Below are 17,394 nucleotides of genomic sequence, written 5' to 3'. Positions count from 1 at the left end.
GAACAGCATGAGATGTCATGATGCTATTCAGAATAGTGTGCAACTTAAAACTTACGTTTATTTCAGGAGTTTTCCATTTAATACTTTCACAACATGGTTGACTACAGGTACTAGAAACTGCAAAATGTGAAAACATGGATAAAGGGAGACCACTGTAATTATACATGGCATATCCTTTTTTTTTTTTTTTTTTTTTTTTCCTTTTTTTTTTTTGAGACAGAGCCTTGCTCTGTCACCAGGCTGATGTACCGCAGTGTGATCTTGGCTCACTGCAACCTCTGCCTCCAGGGTTCAAGCCATTCTCCTGCCTTAGCCTCCTGAGTAGCTGGGATTACAGGCACGCGCCACCATCCCCAGCTAATTTTTTTTTATTTTTAGTGGAAACAGGGTTTCACCGTGTTAGCCAGGATGGTCTTGATCTCAGACCTCGTGATCTGCCCACCTCGGCCTCCCAAAGTGCTGGGATTACAGGTGTGAGCCACCGCACCCGGCTGGCATACCTGGTTTTATAGCACTATAGTTAACCACACTTTGGAGGTACTGTACTTTTTACAAGTTGAGGGTTTATGGAAACCCTGCATTGAGCAAGTCTTCGTTCCAACAGCATGTGCTTACTTCATATCTGTTTCACATTTTGCATCTATTTGATTCTTCTCTCTTTTCTTCTTTATTGGTCTTGCTAGCAGTCTATCTTTTCAAAAAACCGGCTCCTGGATTCATTGATTTTTTGAAGGGTTTTTTTGTGTCTCTCCTTCCGTTCTGTTCTGATCTTAGTTATTTCTTGCCTTCTGCTAGCTTTTGAATGTGTTTGCTCTTGCTTCTCTAGTTCTTTTAATTGTGATGTTAGGGTGTCAATTTTAGATCTTTCCTGCTTTCTCTTGTAGGCATTCAGTGCTATAAATTTCCCTCTACACATTGCTTTAAATGTGTCCCAGAGATTCTGGTATGTTGTGTCTCTGTTCTCATTGGTTTCAAATAACATCTTTATTTCTGCCTTTATTTCGTTATATACCCAGTAATCATTCAGGAGTAGATTGTTCAGTTTCCATGTAGTTGAGTGGTTTTGATTGAGTTTCTTAATCCTCAGTTCTAGTTTGATTGCACTGTGGTCTGAGACAGTTTGTTATAATTTCTGTTCTTTTACATTTGCTGAGGAGCGCTTTACTTCCAACTATGTGGTCAATTTTGGAGTAAGTGCAATGTAGTGCTGAGAAGAATGTATATTCTGTTGATTTGGTGTGGACAGTTCTGTATATGTCTATTAGGTCCACTTGGTGCAGAAGTGAGTTCAATTCCTGGATATTCTTTTTAACTTTCTGTCTCGTTGATCTGTCTAACGTTGACAGTGGAGTGTTAAAGTCTCCCATTATTATTGTGTGGGAGTCTAAGTCTCTTTGTAGGTCTCTAAGGACTTGCTTTATGAATCTGGGTGCTCCTGTATTGGGTGCATATATATTTAGGATAGTTAGCTCTTCTTATTGAATTGATCCCTTTACCATTATGTAATGGCCTTATCTCTTTTGATCTTTGTTGGCTGCAAGTCTGTTTTATCAGAGACTAGGATTGCAACCCCTGCCTTTTTTAATTTTCCATTTGCTTGGCAGATCTTCCTCCATCCCTTTATTTTGAGCCTATGTGTGTCTCTGCACATGAGATGGGTCTCCTGAATACAGACACTGATGGGTCTTGACTCTTTATCCACTTTGCCAGTCTGTGTCTCTTCACTGGAGCATTCAGCCCATTTACATTTAAGGTTAATATTGTTATGTGTGAATCCTGTCATAATGATGTTAGCTGGTTATTTTGCTCATTAGTTGATGCAGTTTCTTCCTACCAAGGACAGTCTTTACAATTTGGCCTGTTTTTGCAGTGGTTGGTACTGGTTGTTCCTTTCTATGTTTAGTGCTTCCTTCAGGAGCTCTTGTAGGGCAGGCCTGGTGGTGACAAAATCTCTCAGCATTTGCTTGTCTATAAAGGGTTCTATTTCTCCTTCACTTATGAAGCTTAGTTTGGCTGGCTATGAAATTCTGGGTTGAAAATTCTTTTATTTAAGAATGTTGAATACTGGCCCCCACTCTCTTCTGGCTCATAGAGTTTCTGCTAAGAGATCCATTGTTAGTCTGAGGGACTTCCCTTTGTGGGTAACCCGACCTTTCTCTCTGGCTGCTGCCTTAACATTTTTTCCTTCATTTCAACTTTGGTGCATCTGACTATTATGTGTCTCGTTTGGAGTTGCTCTTCTCGAAGAGTATCTTTGTGGCGTTCTCTGTATTTCCTGAATTTGAATGTTGGCCTGCCTTGCTAGGTTGGGGAAATTCTCCTGGATAATATCCTGAAGAGTGTTTTCCAACTTGGTTCCATTCTCCCTGTCACTTTCAGGTACACCAATCAGACGTAGATTTGTTCTTTTCACATAGTCCCACATTTCTTGGATGTTTTGTTCGTTTCCTTTTACTCTTTTTTTCTCTGAACTTCTCTTCTCGCTTCATTTCATTCATTTGATCTTCAGTCACTGATACCCTTTCTTCCACTTGATCATATCGGCTACTGAAGCTTGTGCATCTGTCACGTAGTTCCCATGCCATGGTTTTCAGCTCCATCAGGTCATTTAAGGACTTCTCTACGCTGGTTATTTTAGTTAGCCATTCATCTAATCTTTTTTCAAGGTTTTTAGCTTCTTTGCGATGGGTTCGAACTTCCTCCTTTAGCTTGGAGAAGTTTGATTGTCTGAAGCCTTCTTCTCTCACATTTTGATAAGGTTCGCAATATTTCAAACATTTTCATTATTATTATATCTACAATGGTGATCTATGATCAGTGTCTTTAGTGTTACTATTGTCATTGTTTTGGGACACCATAAACTATGCCCATACAAGCCAACAAACTTTTTTTTTTTGTAAGTTAAAAAAACACAGCGGCCAGGCACAGTGGCTCATGCCTATAATACCAGCACTTCAGGAAGCCGGGGTGGGCGGATCACCTGAGGTCAGAAGTTTGAGACCAGCCTGACCAACGTGGTGAAACCCCGTCTCTACTAAAAATATAAAATTAGCCAGGCGTAGTGGTGCATGCCTGAAATCCCAGCTACTCGGGAGGCTGAGGCAGGAGAATCACTTGAATCTGGGAGGCAGTGGTTGCAGTGGGCTGAGGTCGTGCCACTGTACTCCAGCCTGGGCAAAAAGAATGAAGCTCTGTCTCAAAAAACAAACAAACAAAAAATTTTTTAAAAACACACAGCATCAGAGCAGAATGCAAATGCAGCCTCCCACTACCACAAATTATGCAGTCAAGTTTCTCACGTTCGTGGAAAACTGCAGGGGTCAGCACATCCAGAGTGCAATGGATAAGCCCAAGGCAGCAAACTTCATCAACAGATATTGCGTGTTCTGATCACTCTGCCAACTGGCCATTCCTCCATCTCTCTACCATTTTCTTGGGACTATATTAAAATTAGGTCAATAATGCTACAATGTCCTCTAAGTGTTCAACTGAAAAGAGTCACACATCTCTTACTTTAAATCAAAAACTAGAAATGATTAAGCTTAGTGAAAAAGGCATGTTGAAAGCCAAGTTAGGCCTAAAGCTAGGCCTGTTATGCCAGTTAGCCAGGTTGTGAATGCAAAGAAAAAGTTCTGAAGGGAAAGTTAAAATGCTACTCCAGTGAACGTACGAATATGGAGAAAGTTTTAGTGATCAAGACAGAAGATCAAACCAGCCACAATATTCCCTTAAACCAAATCCTAATCCAGAGCAAGAGCCTAACTCTCTTCAGTTGTATAAAGGCTGAGAGAAGTGAGGAAGCTGCAGAAGAGAAGTCTGAAGATAGCAGAAGTTGGTTCACGAAGTTTTAAAAAAAAAAAAAAAAATCCATTTCCATAACAAAAATGCAAGGTGAAGCAGCAAGTGCTGTTGTACAAGCTGGAACAAGTTATCCAAAAGATCTAGCTAAAATGAAGGTGGCTACACTAAACAGCAGATTTTCAATGTCGACCAAACAGTCTTATACTGGAAAATGATGCTACAGAGGACTTTATAGTTAGAAAGGATAAGTCAATGCCGGGCTTCAACATTTCAAAGAATCAACTGATTCTCTTGTTAAGGGCTAAGGCAGCTGGTGACTTTAAGTTGAAGCCAGTGATCAGCTACTATTCCAAAAATCCTAGGGCTCTTAAGAATTATGGGTCACACCTAGACAGGCACCAGTGGCTCACGCCTGTAATCCTAGCAGGGGAGAGGAGAGGAGAGGGAAAGGGAGGGGAAGGGAGGGGAGTGGGGAGGGGAGAGGAGGGGAGGAGAGTGGGGAGGGAAGGAGAGGGGAGGAGAGTGGGGAGGGGAGGGGAGGGGAATGGGGAGCGGAGGGGAGGGGAATGGGGAGGGAAGGGGAGGGGAGGGGAGGGGAATGGGGAGGGAAGGGGACGGGAGAGGAGTGGGGAGGGGAGGGGAGAGGAAAGGAAAAGAGGGACAAATTATGGGTCACACCTGGGATCCCAGTGATCCCAGCACTTTGGGAGGCCAAGGCAGGCTGATCACTTGAGGCCAGGATTTCGAGACCAGCCTGGCCAACATGGCAAAACCCCATCTCTACTAAAAATACAAAAATTCGCCAGGTGTGGTGGTATACACCTATAATCCCCGCTACTCAGGTGGCTGAGGCAAGAGAATCACTTGAACACAGGAGGCAGAGATTGCAGTTAGCCAAGATTACACCACTGCACGCTGGCACTCCAGCCTGGGTTACAGAACAAGACCCTGTTTCAAAAACAAAAACAAAAAACAACAACTATGCTAAATCTACTCTGCCTGTGCTCCAGGGACGAAACAACAGGGTCTGGAAGATAGCACATCTGTTCACAGGATGGTTTACTGAATATTTTAAGCCCACTGTTTAGAACTACTGCTCAGAAAAAAAGATTCCTTTCAAAATACTGCTGCTCACTGACAACACACCTGGTCACCCAAGAGTTCTGATGGAGATGCACAAGGAGATGAATGTTGTTTTCATGCCTGCAAACACAACATTCATTCTGCAGCCCATGGATCAAGGAATCACTTCAGCTTTCAAGTCTTATTAAGAAATACATTTCATAAGAATATAGCTGCTGGCCAGGCACAGTAACTCACACCTGTAATCCCAGTACTTTGGGAGGCTGAGGTGAGATCACCTGAGGTCAGGAGTTCAAGACCAGCCTGGACAACATGGCGAAACCTCATCTCTACTAAAAATACAAAAAAAAAAAAATTAGCCAGGCATGGTGGCCTGTGCCTACAGTCCCAGCTATTCAGGAGGCTGAGGCAGGAGAATCACTTAAACCCAGGAGGCAGAGGTTGCAGAGAGTCAAGATCACATCATTGCACTCCAGCCTGGGCAACAAGAGTGAAACTCCGTCTCCAAAAACAAAGAATATAGCTCCCATAGACAGTGATTCTTCTGATGAAACTGGCCAAAGTAAACAGAACATTTTCTGGAAAGGACTGACCATTCTAGTTGTCCTTAAGAACATCTGTGATACCTCTTCATGGGAAGAGGTCAAAAAAGCAACATTCACAGAAGTTTGGAAGTTGATTCCAACTCTCATGGATAGCTTTGAGGGGTTCCAGATTTCAGTGGAGGAAATAAGTACAGATGTGGTGTAAACAGCAAGAGAAGTAGAATCAGAGGTAAAGCCTGAAGATGTGAATCACTGCAATGTCATAATAAAATCTAAATGAATGAGCAACGAATGAAACTGGTTTCTTGAGATAAATCTCCTCCTGAAGATGTTGTAAACACTGTTGAAATAACAAAGGATTTAGAATATTACATAAACTCAGCTGATAAAGCAGCAGCAGGGTTTGAGAGGATTGATTCCAATTCTGAAAGGAGTTCTACTGTGGGTAAAATGCTATCAAACAGCATTACATTCTACAGAGAAATCTTTCATAAAAAAGAGGCAACTGATGCAGCAAACTTCATTGTTGTCTTATTTTAGGAAACTGCCAGAGACCCCACCCAGCCTTTAGCAACCACCACCTTGATCAAGGCAAGATCCTCCACAGCAAAAAGTTGTGCTTCATTGAAGGTTCAGATGATTGTTAGCAGATTTTTAAGCAAAAGTATATTTTAATTAAAGTATATACATTTTTTAGACATAATGCTGTTACACACTTAACAGATTACAGTATGGTGTAAATGTAACTTTTATATGTACTCAGAAACCAAAAAATTTGTGTAACTTGTGCTATACTGTGGTGGTTAGGAACAAAAACTGCAGTATCTGTAAGGTATGCCTGTATAATCTATTAAGAGAATTACTAAACTTCCTTGTATTTCTAAGCTAAGTGTATCTACTATAACATTCAGCTACAGGACTATTTACTAGTTTTTCAGACAGTTTTCTCACTCAGAACATTTCTTTCTGATATCCCTGTCATATGTTTACACTGTGAAATACTAAGTACAGTGAAGCCCTGTAACTTCCATAAGCAGCATTCCAATTATATGACTTCTTAACAATGGTTTTGAATGCAAAGGCATTATCAGCTTAACAATAACCCACAACACTCGGACCAACTACAACAGCATTATCAATGACCCTTATTTAACTGGTTTTCTTAGCACTTTGGGATACTTTGTACTATCACGTGTAGTACAAACCCTACCCCCATACCAAATTTCAACAACGATTTACTTTCCTTAAGAAAATTACCTTGCCCTGATCCAGCTAAATGCCATATGTATATTCGCCAACTTTCCTAAACCATCAGGTATTGTGAAATTTAATCAAGTTTTCTATTGAGACACCTATTCAATTTGAGGCCATTTCACAATCTTAATGAGCATACACTGTGCGCTACCATCTAAGACTCTGGTGGAAGTATTAGAAAGCACTGGGATCAGGATCCGACTGACTGAATTCAACTCAGAGTGCATGGTCCCCCTCCTCAGTGCTGGGGACTGATGCTGAGCCATAGGTAATTGTTCTCAGAGGATCCTGATAGTCCTAGGTCAGTCTATCTTCTTAGCCATAAACTTGCCACCTCTCACAAACATATGCTACCTACACCATCACACACACACACATACACACACACACACACACACACACACACAGAGTAAGCTGGCAGAAAACAGATCCATAGCAACCAACCTACATTAGGCACCCTAAGATGGTGCATCTCCATCATACTCATCTTCAAAGAAAGCAGCATTAAGTTTTCTTGGCAACATTCTACTCAACTGACTGTACTAATCTATGGTAGTGAGGCCCCCATAAAACAGGCTGACATAACCACAGCTTGCCAGATGCCATCTCAGGCAGCAAAGCTATTTTTCAATATACAAGCTCATCTCCACTCCCACCTGTTGAACTGAATGTCTAACAAGAACCAGTGGTTTGTGTTTCCAAGTCTGCCTTATAATTATGCCTGTTCCATTACTGTAGATAATTTAATTAGTTATAACCCAAACCAGTAAGTGCAAAAAGGACACATTATTTCTTTAAAATCTACGTTGACTGCTCTGAATAGATCAAAGACATACTGCCAAGCATGGCCAAGATAACTTAAAGACTGGGATGGATACAAATCATAAAAATCTGGAAAAATTATACAAAGAAAAGGAAACAGTCAACAGAGTAAAGACGCAACCTGCAGAATGAAAGAGAATATGTGCAAACCATACTTCTGATGACCATACTTAACATCTAAAATATACAAGGAGCTCAACTCAATAGCAAGAAAACAGATAACCCAATTTAAAAAATGGTCAAATGATCTGAATAGACATTTCCCAAAAGACGACACACAAATAGCCAACAGGTATACGAAAAAGTATTCAACATTAATAATCACCAGATAAATGCAAATTAAAACTGCAGTGGAATAGTTATCACCTCACTCCTGTTAGATGGCCATGATCCAAAAAGACAAGAAATAACAAGTGTTGGCAAGGATGTGGGGAAAAAGGGAACCCTTGTACACTACTGATTGGAATTAGTACACCCAATACGGAAAACAGTGTATTAAAATTAAAAATAGAACTACCAGTGGAATTGAGCCAGCAATTCCACTTCTGGGTATATATCCAAAGGAATGGAATCAGGATGCTGAAGAGGTATCTACACTCCCATGTTCACTGCAGCATTATTCACAATAGCCAAGACATGAAATCAACCTAAGTGCCCATTAATGGATGCATGAATAAAATGTGACATATAAACACAACGGAATACTATTAAGCCTTAAAAGGGAAGGAAATTCTTTCATTTGTAAAAACAAGGATGAACCTGGAGGACATCATGTTAAGTGAAATAAGCCAGACACAGAATGACAAATACCACATGATCTCATTTACATGCAGAATGTAAAAGAGTCCAACTCACAGAAGCAGAGAGTAGAACGGGGGGTTGGGGATATGTTCATCAAAAGATATAAAATTTCATTAGGAGGAATAAATCCATTGTATGGTGATTATACTTAGTAACAATTTATTGTATACTTGAAAATTGCTAAGAGTAGATTTTAAATGTTCCCACTGCCCAAAAATGATAGGTGTGTGAGGTGTTAATTAGCTTGATTTAGGCATTACAATGTATACATATATCAAAACACCAAGCTGTACACCATAAACATACACAATTTATATTTGTCAGATTTACAAATGTTTTAATTAAAATATTTTTTGAAATCTAGAAAGAGTACCTTCAGATTGCTTCATAAATGTCTTTACTCTCATTTCACTTAATGAAACCAAAACTGGACATTAATTAACAATTACTTAAGCACTTACATGCCAGTTACCAACAGGATTAAATGAGTTAATCATTTTAAACTAGTATATGTTTGACAATTACTGACTCACTGGTATAAATGAGTTAATCATTTTAAACTAGTATGTGTTTGACAATTACTGACTCACTGGTATTATCTGCATTTTACAAATGGGGAAACTGAGGCACAGAACTGTCAAGTAACTTGCCTTGGTTCATATGCTAGTAAGAAGAGAGAATGAGGGTTGCAGCCCAGGAGGCCTGGTCTTAGAGGCCACATTTCTACTATGCTAAACTATCACAGACAATGTATTATTTGTGTGGCTTATGCAGAAACGGTGTATGGTTCTCAAATCAGTTGATGACATGCAAAGAACAAGTCATAGACCTACAGTGAAAAATGCAAATCATGTAAATTTATGTTTTAAACATTCAAGTTGCTTTTCAAGATTTCATGCTTTAACACATTTTTTTTTTTACTTACCTATCAGTCTTATCAATTTGAATAAGAGGCTTCTGCAGTACATTTCCCATGTTCTGGTGTAAGCCAGTCAAAAATCAATGATAGAGCAAAGAGCTTCACATTAATTACTGATATTATTGACATGCTATATTCTCTTTTCCCAGGAAAAGAAATACAAGTATTTACAGGCTTGAATGTAACATTTTGAGATTCTACCCATGATTAATCAGCACAACTATAGTATAAGCAATTTCAGAAATGCATAGGATAAAACAGGAAACTCCACCAAAAACTTTAGCAAAATGTCAAAAAAAAATTCTAAACAAAATTCTTAACATTCAGAAATATATTTAGGCTAAGCGCAATGGCTCATGCCTGTAATCCCAGCACTCTGAGAGGCCAAGGCAGGTGGATGACCTGAGGTAAGGAGTTCAAGAGGAGCCTAGCCAACATGGCAAAACCCCGACTCTACTAAAACTACAAAAATTAGCTGGTCATGGTGGTGCACACCTGTAGTCACAGCTACTAGGGAAGACGAGGTAGGAGAATCACTCCAACCTGGGAGGCGGAGGTTGCAGTGAGCTGAGATAGTACCACTGAACTCCAGTCTGGGCGACAGAGCAAGATTCCGTCAAAAAAAGGGGGAAAGGGGAAAGGGGAAAGGGGAAGGGGAAGGGGAAGAACGAAAGAATGAAAGAACGAATGAATGAAAGAACGAAAGAAAGAAATCTAGTATTGTCAGGTGGATATCTATTCAGAAAGTCTTCCCTCTTAATGGATTCCATTAATTTCTCTACCATCTTGCTGAGTGCTAAAATGCAATCGAGTATCACTGTAAAATCAAAAGTAACTTCTAAACCAAAATCCATCTCCACACTTATCACCACAACACATTCATAAGTAAATTCCTCTCTGAAAGAGTTAAGTACAAACTACAATGTAACAGACATCTGGGGCATATTTACCCAAGTAAAGAAACCTAAGGAGACAATGTCAAATGTCTTTTCAAATAGTGCATAACTTATGAAATTATTTTTTAAAACATTCTCCCAATATAGTAATTATTTCAAGGACCCTGAAACAATCAGGTGAAAGGTTACTGATGAACAAGATCCCATACGGTTTCAAAGTTTCATCCTACAAATTACTTAATACAAAGAGAAAGTCATTCCTTTAGAATCTGGCATTCAATACCCCTAAGCAAGTGATCAAACTTTTCTACACAAGAAAGGGGAGAACCTGACATGTTCACACTAATGGCAATGTACATGTACGTTTTACACTAAAATAAAGCATTTAAGGTATTTTTAGATTTGAGCTGTAACTCACTTTTTCACTTAATCACTTAATCACTGGTGTACTAAAATGTACACAACTTCACCTTGATATTAAGAATCCTTGTCAAAATGTTAATCTAAAATGTGGAAGGCTTGTATTCTTCCAAACCTCACTGACAGGACAAACAAAAAGAAGGGGAACCATTCTAGATTAAGAGAGACTAAGAGAAATATCAAACCAACTGCAATCCATAAATCATTTGGGGATGTTACATTAGAAAGGGGGGGTGGGAACTACAGAAGACATTTTTGGGACAAGTTTCAATATGGACTATAAAGTACTTGACATGAGATTACTGTTCATTTTCTTAAGTGTGATAAATGATATCATGGTTATGTATGTGAATGTCATTCTTAGGAAATTCATGCTGAAATACATAAGAGATAAAGTATAATATCTACAAATGGTTCTGGAAAAAGTATATTTATAGAAAAAGGCAAAGTACAGTAGGCATATGTTAATAGTGAATCTAGGTAAAGAGTAAATAGGTGTTTGTTATACTATTTACTTCAATCTTTCTGTGGGGTTTAAATTTTTCAAAATAAAAAGTTGAAAGAGGATGTCCTCACAAAGACTTGTACTTGAATGTTCATTATGCATAATAGCCAAAAACTAGAAATGATCCAAACCCCCATCAACTTGTGAATGAATAAATAAAACGTGGTATTATTCACAGAATGAAATACTACTCAGTAACAAACAAACAAAAAAAAAAGACCTACAGATACATCCTACAATACAGATGAATCACAAAAACATGTTCAGTGAGAGAAGCTAGTCACAAAAGACTACACATTATGATTCCACTTACGTGAAATACTCAGAAAAAGCAAATCAAGAGTAACAGAAACCATCAGAGTTCACCAAGGGGTGGGAACAGAAAATGACTTCCAAAAGGCCTGAGGAAAACTTTTCAGAAGGATAGAAATGTTCCAATATTGCATTGTGTTAACTGTGGTACAATGCTGTAAGTTTACTAAAAAATCACTGAACTACAAACAGTTAGAATGGGTGTGTTTTATGGTATGTAAATTATACCTCAGTAAAGCTGTCAACAAAAAGTTGGGAGAGGAACATTCTATGATCTGAAAAAAAAAAATCAATGTAAAACAATATTCTGGAAAGGAATACATCTGATAATTTGTTAGTGCAGACAGGGAGTCAGTGCAAGTACGGAATCAGGCATCAGGCTAAGCTACAAAATAAAAATAGTTTCATTTCTACTAAAAAAATACATTAAAAGGAAGCATCCAATAAAAGTTTACTTAAAATGTAATGAAGTCCAGTCCTTAATTTTATATTCCAAAATAAATTTTTATATTATCAAGTATATATTTCCAAATAAGGCCCCTAGAGAAGAATGCATAAATTAATTTCATAATCAAAAGACTGCTTTCAACAACAAAAAGACAACCCAATTAAATACTGGGCAAAACACCTGAACAGCCAATTCTTCAAAGAAAATATATGAATGGTCAAAAATCACAGGTAAAGATGCCATCATTAGCCATCAGCAAAATGCAAATCAAAACCACAATAAGATACACTTCATATCTACTAGGATGGCTATAAAATTTAACTTAAAAAAAAAACCAGAAAGTCAGTGTTGCCCAGTATGTGGAAAAACTGGAACCCTAATACATTGCTAAAGGAGTATAAAATGGTACAGCCACTGTGGAAAACAGTTTGGAGTTCCTCAGTAAATTAAACATAAAATTACCACAAGACCTAGCAATTCCACACCCACGTGTATACCCAAAAAGTGAAAATAGGTGTTCAAACAAAAACTTATACATGCATGTTCGTGGCAGCTCCACTCACACAGCCAAAGGTTGGAAGGGACCTAAATGTCTATCAACTCCATACAATGGAATGTTGTTTGGTCATTTTTTAAAAAATGGAAGCTATGCAGTAAGATACACACAACAACACAGATAAACCCTGAAAGCATTATACAGTGAAAATAGTCATTTTTTGTTATTTCACTCATATGAAAGAGACTGAATAGATAAATCCATAAAGACAAAAAACAGATCAGTGGTTGCAAGCGGATACAGAGAAAAGAATAGGAAGTGGCTCCTCAATGGGTACAGGTTTCCTTTGGCAGTAGTAAGAATGTTCTCAAACTAGACAGTGATGACTGCACAATACTGACTATACTAAACACCACCGAATGGTTTACTTAAAAATGGTTAAAATGATTTAAAATGGTGTATTTTGTAAGTATTATACCATAATTTTAAAATAAAACTCTGCCTGTGGGTGTACAACATTTTTAACTTGAACTTAATTACTATAACTTTTTCTACCTCTTTTGGCTTTTATGTATACCACAGATCATATTACAGGTATGTCAAAATATTAAACATTTACTGAACACTTGCTACATTGCTACAAACAAGACACAAGCTAGGAACTTTTTGAATTTCAGTTAATCCTAAAAAAACTATAAGGTAGGTAGGTGTTATCCCCATCTTATGCTTAAGAAACCATGGCTGAGAAATGAGGCAACTTAACTAATAAGCAATACACCCTAACATTTTTAAGATTAACTCAAATATAAAAGGGAATAAACTAAATGGTTTCTAAGGTAACTTCCAGCAATACAACTCCATGAATATGCCACATTTTAAAAATCACCTTCCCCAAAATGTCCTGACAATAGCTTTCCAGTGAAATATATGAACAGAAAGTCAACACTAATCCTAAAAGATCTTTAGTACGACACATGTTAGCATTTCTTTCCTTCTACCAGTATAAAACATTAATTATTAATTACCTTACTGGTTACCATTTCCAGAGAACCCAAAAGGTCCAAGGTGATTGTCACCAAATTACAAAGCAAATCATGAAAGGTGGGTAGCAGAGAAACTGACTGTATGTAAACACCCACAGAAAGGAAATTATTAAAAAATACAGATTCCTAGGCCCCACCCCAGGATCTAGAGAATGAAAATTGTTGGGTCAATGCCCAAGAATGCTTACATTTTCTTAAAAGTCCAAGTGGGCAGCTCAGTTTGGGAATTGCCACAGGAAAGTAAAATTTATATTCTGTCAAACAGGACATATAAGCCCAGTCGAATTATATTGATTTTGGAATACAAGAGTATAGGATTTATAATCTAGTTATGATGTCAGACCTTTTTACTGTACACTGACATTTCAAAGGACATGATTCTACCCCAAGTATACTTGAATCTTTGCATTGATTCATTCATGATACTCAACATATCAAACTGTATTTATATTACCTTTAAGAAATCTTTTAGTGATCAATTCCAACTGCTCATATACATAAACGTATTATACGAAATACACACACGTACACGCTAGAAGCTTTACACAACATGTAGCAGGATTCCTGACAATCTAACCCCAAATAGGTTTTAAATAAACAAACGCAAGTAAATCCAACATTGACTGACATCCACATTATGTGCCAGGCACTGTTCTAGGTGCTGTGAATATAGCCAAGAATAAGACATATTCTCACAATACTTATTATTAGCAGGGGCATGAGTCACTAAGCAGGCTACTATGAAAGTAATCATCCCTTTTCATCATTTTCCTTATTTTGCTTTTAGAAGTGAACATTCTGCTTCATCCTTCCCTGGGTCATTATATAATTCTCGCTTTGTCATATCAATCCCTTTAAATTCCAGTTCTCATCTTACATGGGGACAATGTACAGCCAGGCAGCCTCTGTCACTATTTCAAAGCAACTGGAAAGCCCCAGAATCCACATTTCCATTGGGCTGAGACTTTCCAATATGCCTAATAATGATACTTTATGACCTAGAAGTTCCAGTGAATTGGTAGTAAGAAAACACTGATTTGCTTCAGTGGCACTGTAATTGGAATGGTGATTAAATGCATCATGTTAAATTTACCCTGGGCTTTTTCCAGTATAGCAAATATAAAATGAGCTATCAGCATCAGCAGAGCCTAAACCACTCCTTTCTTCTAAAATGGTACTTCTCCTGCATGTCTAAGGTGATATGATGGAACTTCCCCCATTAATAATCAGGTGGCATTACATGACAAACTGTATACACCCACATAGGCTTCCACAGGATGCACACTGCCCAACATGGTTTATTCTATTTAGCAACTTGGGACAACCTTATGTATGTCAGAGCAGCACATTTGCACCACTATAGTTAATGGTCTGTCAGCATTTCCATTATAAAGCAATTTTCAAAGGTTTATTGCTCAGCTGAAGAATCTGCTCTGAGCTCGAATTTGGCAATCCAGAAAAGCAAAAACTGTAGGCTATAGTTGTTTATTCCCTTTCAAATAGGCCAAGTGGTTTGTTTCTTTTTAAAGAAAATCTGTCCCTTTATTTCAGAAACTTTAAGACTATCCATAGAACAACAACCTCTCACCTCATAAAGGGACTATTGTTTAGAATAGCAGCTAGCAACTTACAAGGTACAGAGCATAGATTCCAACTTATTTATGGAAAACATTTTCTAAAAAGCAAGCATATTTTTTATGAACTTCACGTTTAAAATTTTCATCAGTCCTACCTTAGTTATGATTAAATTATTCATGCTATTAGAGTGCATGCTCTGCCACTGATACTAAAATCAATAGATGACTTTGAAATTCTCAATTGTTAAACCTCCTTTCTCTCTCCCACCCAAGAACCACAGACTACTGACCTAAGGTGAATGTACATACTCTCGCTATTCCACCTTACTCTACTAGTTAAAGGGAATATGTGCTGTCGAAAGCTTGGTAGCAAGAAAGGTGATACGGCAGATAGAGAAGCTTTGAAAATAATTTAGAAAATTCAGAAAATGGATGATTAGCCCCTGAATGATAAAGTTCCCAGAAAACAAATGTGGTAATCTAGATGACCAGTAAATTAGTGATAAACAGTTTTATTCAATCTCTGGAAACCGTTCTATTAGTCTGAAAGCTTGCCAGAATGTTTCATGTGTCAAAGAATAAATCAAATATTCCTACATATTTTCTTGTTGACTTTAACTGGAAAGCTTATTTACACCTTAAATTATAGGATTTTTCAATTATACAGGTAATTATAATTCTGATACAAGTTTACCCAATAAATAAAGAAGTTTTAACATAAAATTGGTTTTCTAAGCTTAAAAATTCTTATCATGTACCAATAAAGACCCTCAAAACTTTCAAGACTGGTGATCAAAGCAACCTTTTAAAAATGAATACTTTTTAGAGAAGTGTAAAGATCCATCCTAAATTACTGCACACAGCTTGATATGCTTTGCCAATTTTTTAGCTTTATGTTACTCTGAAATTATTACTATTTAAAATCATCTATGAAACTACTTCCAAACTAAGTAACAACATAGGGTAATGTCTGTAAAATGTTAAGTAAATAGGACATGGCCAGTGCAGTCGTTCATGCCTATATACAGTCCCAGCTACCTGGGAGGCTGAAGCAGGAGAATCACCTGAGACCATGAATTCAAGTTCAGCCTGGGCAATATAGTGAGACATCACCTCTTTTAAAAAAAAAAAAAAAAAGTAAGTAAAAGAAGCTTGTTGCTGCATCTCTATCGGAAAAGAAAAAGTCTACATTCAATTAAAATTATTTTTTTTCAAAGGAAATGGGATCTAATTCATGATTACAGCTATTGGAAAGACATGGAAGCAACAGACAAGAACTAGAAGGGTCTAACATACCTGAAAAGATATGAACAAAATTTTCTTTTATAATTTTTACTGTTATATTTGTTGTGTTTGTTTGTTGGTGGTGGTGGTGTTTTGAGACAGGGTGTCACTCTGCCACTCAGGCTAGTGTGCAGTGGTGTCATCTCAGCTCACCACAGCCGCAGCCTCAACCTGTTGGGCTCAAGCAATCCTCCTGCCTCAGTCCTCCAAGTGCCTGGGACTACAGGGGTGTGCCACCATGCCCAGCTAATTTATGTATTAAAAACATAAAATACAATAATTTTCTATTTTTTGTTTCACCATGTTGCCCAGGCTGGTCTTGAACTCCTGGTCTCAAGCAATCCTCCTGCCTTGGCCTCCCAAAGTCCTAGGATTACAAGAGTAAGCCACTGCACCCGGCTATAATGCTATTATATTCATTTTATAACAAATATTTTATATTCAGATTCCAAATTAACCCCACCTTTACCCTTGGCAGGTAGTATCTATACTTTTCCAAATATACAAATATAAATGCTGAATTTAAAAACAGAATTACCAGAGGACACTCAACAAACTAACAGAATATTTAAAATTAACCCTCAATAGCTACAAGTGTTACATGTTAATTGGTTTTATATACAGCACCAGAGATTCAAGCAGGGAATTAAATTACTTTTATCTTTCGCAATTTTGTTCAAGGCCCCGGCAGGAAGGTCTCTCCAGTACTTAACCTAAGAACCTGTGTATCCTTTCAGCTTTTGTGAGAGAAACCTCAAGTCAGTCTGCTAGTGGTTCAGATGCAGGAAACAAGAAATGCAGTGAACCAGCACATGGAAGTATCAGACCTTCACTCAGCCTCACTGCTTTCATTCAAAAGGCTGAAGCCCCTCTAAAAGGCTTAACTGAAACATATTGGAAGTTAGTCATTGATGATTTCATTTCCATATTAGAAAGACAAACACATCATTTTTTGTTGTTATTGAGACATGGTTTTACTCTGTCACCCAGGCTGGAGTGCAGTGGCACAGTGTCGGCTCACTGCAGCCTTAATCTCCCGGGCTCAAGCAATTCTCCTCCTACCTCAGCCTCCCGATGAGTAACTAGGACAAGTGTGTGCCGCCATGTCTGCCTAGTTTTTGTATTTTTCAAGAGAAGGGTTTTCACCATGTTGCCTAGGCTGGTCTCGCACTCCAGGGCTCAAGCGAT

The 17,394-nt window shown here is 38.0% G+C and overlaps 1 protein-coding gene and 1 non-coding gene across 3 annotated transcripts in view; both read right to left on the bottom strand.

Annotated features, from left to right (window-relative positions):
* ZFAND3 (zinc finger AN1-type containing 3) overlaps positions 1-17,394 on the bottom strand; it is a 329,450-nt gene that overhangs the window by 228,644 nt on the left and 83,412 nt on the right. The gene's annotated exons all lie outside the window — the stretch shown is intronic.
* On the bottom strand, positions 3,243-3,410 carry LOC112624035. The gene has a single exon (XR_003119351.1). It is a non-coding gene; the product is annotated as a U1 spliceosomal RNA (small nuclear RNA).

The sequence above is a fragment of the Theropithecus gelada genome, chromosome 4, assembly GCF_003255815.1.
Source record: "Theropithecus gelada isolate Dixy chromosome 4, Tgel_1.0, whole genome shotgun sequence".
NCBI lineage: Eukaryota > Metazoa > Chordata > Mammalia > Primates > Cercopithecidae > Theropithecus > Theropithecus gelada.
The sequence above is the reverse complement of the archived record's forward strand: the minus strand, read 5'-3'. Positions and strand labels throughout refer to the sequence as shown.